The sequence below is a fragment of the Zingiber officinale genome, chromosome 2A (assembly GCF_018446385.1).
Source record: "Zingiber officinale cultivar Zhangliang chromosome 2A, Zo_v1.1, whole genome shotgun sequence".
Taxonomy (NCBI): Eukaryota; Viridiplantae; Streptophyta; class Magnoliopsida; order Zingiberales; family Zingiberaceae; genus Zingiber; species Zingiber officinale.
In genome coordinates this window covers 166515944-166521010 of record NC_055988.1, presented here as the reverse complement: position 1 = coordinate 166521010, position 5067 = coordinate 166515944, and the positions used below count along the sequence as shown (strand labels likewise).

Below are 5067 nucleotides of genomic sequence, written 5' to 3'. Positions count from 1 at the left end.
CCGATCAGTTATCACACAGTAGGCTACTGATGTGTTACTGATCGGTCACCAGACCGATCAGAATATTCGAGGTATCACTGGATCGATCACCAGATCGATCCAGTTCATGGTTTTCGCCCAAACCAAGTCCAAACCAACATCCGGTCAATCTTGACCTGTTGGTACATTGCGCCTAGCATCCAGTCACTCCCTTGACCTGCTAGGACTCCCCGCTAAGTGTCCGGTCAATTCCTTTGACCCACTTAGACTTTTCTCTCCGTACCAAGTATCCGGTCACTCCTATGACCTACTTGGACTTCCCATCACCAGATGTCCGATCACCCTTGATCCATCTGGATTTTCCCTTGCCCGGCTTCACTCACCAGGACTTTCACCTAGTTTCACTCACTAGGGTTTTCACCTGGCTTCACTCACCAGGATTTCCACAACTGCCTGGCTTCACTCACCAGGACTTCCGAACTGCCTAGCTTCACTCACTAGGACTTTCCCTTGCCTGGCCTCACTCACCAGGACTTTCCAAATTGCCTGGCTTCACTCACCAGGACTTTCACGAATGCCTGGCTTCACTCACCAGGACTTCCACTTTCACCTAGCTTCACTCACTAGGATTTTCACCTGGCTTCACTCACCAGGATTTCCCGACTGCCTGGCTTCACTCACCAGGACTTTTCCCCGTGCCAAACTCCCTGTTTGGACTTTCCCCGTGCCAAGTCTCCATACTTGGACTTTCCGCGTGCCAAGCTACCTGCTTGGACTTTTCCCCGTGCCAAGTCTCCGTACTTGGACTTTTCCAGTGCCAAGTCTCCATACTTGGACTTTTCGCGTGCCAAGCTCCCTGCTTGGACTTTTCCCGAATCAGGTCAACCAGGTCAACCTTGACCTAAGGTTGCACCTACAATCTCCCAAACACCTATTCTTGTCAAACATCAAGAATACAACTCTCTTCTCGTCAAACATCAAAACACAACTCGAGTCAGGTCAACTCGAGTCAGGTCAACCAGGTCAACCTTGACCTAAGATTGCACCAACAGAATTTTCCTGACGCTTTTATTGGATTCCCTGAGAAAGAACCACCAGATCTTTCAGTTGCCCACTGATGGTGGTTCTGCGCCACATTCTCTATGATCTTCTCAGCTTCATCAAGGCTCTTGTTCATTAATGCTCCTCCTGCTGCAGAATCGAGGGATACCTTCATGTGATAGCTGATTCCATTGTAGAATGTGTGTAGGACCAACCATTTCTCAAGGCCATGATGGGGACACTGTCTCAGCATACTTTTGAATCTGTCTCAAGCTTCAAATAATGATTCTTATTTTATATGTTTGAAGCTTGCGATCAAATTCCTCATGTGGGTAGTTTTGCTTGGCGGGTAGAATTTGTCCAGAAATTTCAGCTCACATTGCTCTTAAGATGGTATGTTGTTTGCTGGAAGGGAATTTAGCCACTGTTTAGCTCTGTCTTTCAGGGAAAATCCAAAAAGAAGTAACCTTACTAATTCTGGAGGGACCCCATTCACTTTCATAGTACCGCAAATCTCATAGAAAATCTCTAAGTGATGGTTTGGATCATCGTGCGGTCCTCCTCCAAATTGATTCTGCTAAACCATGTGGATTACTGCAGGCTTGATTTCAAAATTGTTAGCTTCGATTGACGGTCGAGTGATGCTAGACCGAACCCCTCGTGCATAATGTGTTGCATAATCCTTCAACAGTTTGTCAGTCATTCCTGAAGATTCTTGTTCGGCTTGAAATGCTTTTTGTAGGTTTCTTCTCCTCAAGAAAGTCCTCTCGATCTCTGGATCGAACAGTAGAAGTTGTCCTAAAAGATTAGCTCTTCGCATGCAAGAACAAGATATAGAATATAGTAAAGAAAAGAGTTGAAATAATATTATTTTTTTTAGGCATTTTAATAGAAATGTAGAAAATAAAGAAAAACAAAAATAAAATTATTTATCTCTGAAATGCAGAATATTAGAAAAAGGAAAGATAAAGAAAAAAAGAAAAAAAAAAGTCTAGTCTAATCTAATATGATTTTCGTTAATGTTATAGACACAGTCCCTGGCAACGACGCCAAAAACTTGTTATGATTCCGCAAGTGCACAGATTCATCGTCAGTAATAAAGACTATCGATCCCACGAGGACTGGTTATAAACACTAGCAATGGTTCACTTAGGATTAGCTAAACTACTGATGGTTGTAAGTTATATAAAGAAAAGAGATTTGGGAAGAAGAAACGAGAACTAGTAAAGAGAAAGTAATTAACCTGGTTTATGAAGAGTTCTAGGAGTTCAGTTTCATTGTGGTGATATTAATGTATTACTTTCTATCTTTTACTCATTGTCCATCAACATGCATTCGCCGGAAGTTAAAGTAACCATCCTTAAACACTAAATAGAGAAGATCCCTGTGAAATCCTGTTACAGTTAACCCTTGTCACTAGAGCATCTCGGTAGATCACAAGAATACAACTCTAATTGGTGTCATTAAGGATAGAAATAAGAGCTTGGTTTGGTCTCTTGCTTCCTTGCGGAGAAGTTGCCTCTCCTTTCGAGGAAATACCCTAGATGTCCGTGAACGGGTTACCCCTGTCACTAGGGCCTCTCGGGTATATGATCTAAGATACTCTCTCTACGAGGTTAGCAATTCCTACACAATCAATTAATACGCAACAAGTCCCATGCATAGTAGTTGAAACAAAGCAAGTGAAATCATCCAATGAATAAAGGCATAAATACGAGTCTTATATCAAAATCAATCCACAACTACTCCCTAATCCTAGAACAAGGAATCTACTCCATAGACGCCGGAGAAAAATCCGAAGACATAATGTAATTAAGCATACAATCCTCAAACAAGAAGAGAGAAAGAGAAAGGATGCTTATCCAATGACGACGAGTAATCCTCGGATCCAATCCTTTGCTTCTGGAGTTGATGTGATGATGAAGGATCACTGGACAGAGGTCCTGGACGGCGTGGAAAGGCACCAAGGCAATTCTCGCTTTAACAGCTCGCTCCCCCCTTGAGGAGAAGGGTTAGAACCCTTTTTATATGCTAGGGTGCAGCGTCGTGGCACGATCGTGCAGATATGGCACAGTTGTGCCCTTTTTTGCTTCTGGCTGCGCTGCACGACCGTGCCAATTGGCATGGTCGTGTGGATCTAGGGCTCTGCTTCTGGTGTTAGAGTGTATACTAAAAGTCTAGCTTTTTGTAAATATTTATTTTGAAATAAAGAATCACATTGGTCAAATATCTACATTTATATGCTAAGTGTACTTGTTCAATTAATTTATATTGTAGACAACATGGTGTGTGGTGTCACACACAGAAGATCATGTTATCAGTTCCTTATAAATTATAAACAGTAGCTCACGACTAAGATGGATAGGAACAAACCATTGGAATAGTCGTAGTGTAATTTGGTATTAGTTTATCTTGATTATAAAATTACACTAGTACACTATGAGTGTATTGAACAGAACCATTTAAGGTAAGTTCTTTTTATACTGACTGCATAAAAGAATAAGACCTTTGTTATTATGGAAGTGCGTGCTCTTAATCATGATAAAATTATTGGTGCAACATCCCTCAGGTCAAGGTTGACCTGGGTGACCAAGCTGAGTCTTGGTTTGAGTTTAGATGTTTGACAATAAGAAATTGATTGAAGAAGAGTCAAGTAGGTCAAGGTTGACCGGATACTTGACAGGGAAGTCCTGGTGAGTGAAGCCAGGCAGAAGGAAAACCTTAGTGAGTGAAGCTAGGTGAAAGTCCTAGTGAGTGCAGCTAGGTGAAAGTCCTGGTGAGTGAAACCAGGTGAAAACCCTAGTGAGTGAAGCTAGGTGAAAGTCCTAGTGAGTGAAGCTAGGCAGATTGGAAAGCCCTAGTGAGTGAAGCTAGGCAGGTGAAAGTCCTGGTGAGTGAAGCCAGGTGAAAGTCCTAGTGAGTGAAGTTAGGCAGGTGAAAGTCCTGGTGAGTGAAGCCAGGTGAAAGTCCTTGTGAGTGAAGCTAGGCAGATTGGAAATCTTGGTGAGTGAAGCCAGGTGAAAGTCCTAGTGAGTGAAGCTAGGCAGAAGGAAATCCTGGTGAGTGAAGCCAGGTGAAAGTCCTGGTGAGTGAAGCCAGGCAAGGGAAAATCCAGATGGATCAAGGATGATCAGACATCTGGTGGAAGTCCAAGTAGGACGAGAGAGTGATCGGATACTTGGCACGACGAGTAAAGTCCAAGTGGGTCAAAGGGATTGACCAGACACTTGGTGGGAAGTCCTAGCAGGTCAAAGGAGTGACCAGATGCTAGGCATGATGTACCAACAGGTCAAGGTTGACCGGATGTTGGTTTGAGAGGCTTGGAACTTGGTTTTGGGCAAAAACCAAGTGTTGGATCGATCAGTGGATCGATCCAGGCTTCTCCTAAGCGAACAGAGAGCCTCTGGATCGATCCGTGGATCGATCCAGATGTTCCAATCGATCAGTGGATCGATTGGGACGCGGCTGCTTCGCGCGATAAGCGCTGGATCCATCGAGCTCAGAGGCGCTTTGGATCGATCCGTGGATCGATCCAAAGCCTCCCCGATCGATTGGGAACATTCGAATCGATCGGGATCCGACCGTTGGCGTCGATAAAGGCCGCAGGCGTTCATTTCCTTCGGTATCTCTTCTCCGATTCACTCCAGATTTCTCGCCAGCTCCTCCACAGCACTCACAAAGCTCAGATCGCCAGTTCTTGAAGGATCTTGGAAGTTTTCCAAGTCAAGAGGCGGATCAAAGCCAAGAAGAGAAGCTAGGGTTAGGGTTTATACTCATTGTAAGCTTGTAAGCTTGTATTTCTTGTATCCTTTCCCTCTCTTCTTGTATTGAGTCTTGTAGGGCTTCTCCGCCCTTGGTAGTTACCATAAAGGAGAGTTTTATTTAGTGGAGGGTGTGTGTGTTGGTGTGGATCCTTGGATTAGTCACCTCTTGTGAGGTGGATACCAAGTAAACCAACCGTGTTAGCGTTGTGTGATTGTTTCTTTGTATTTCCGCTGCACATCTTTAAAGGAACAAGCAACGCCGAGCAACGAGCGAACGCGACGA

The 5067-nt window shown here is 44.0% G+C and overlaps 1 non-coding gene across 1 annotated transcript; it reads left to right on the top strand.

Annotated features, from left to right (window-relative positions):
- Window positions 1–1244: 1244 nt before the first annotated feature.
- On the top strand, window positions 1245–1354 carry LOC122044712. Its single transcript, XR_006129729.1, has one exon. It is a non-coding gene; the product is annotated as a small nucleolar RNA R71 (small nucleolar RNA).
- Window positions 1355–5067: the final 3713 nt, after the last annotated feature.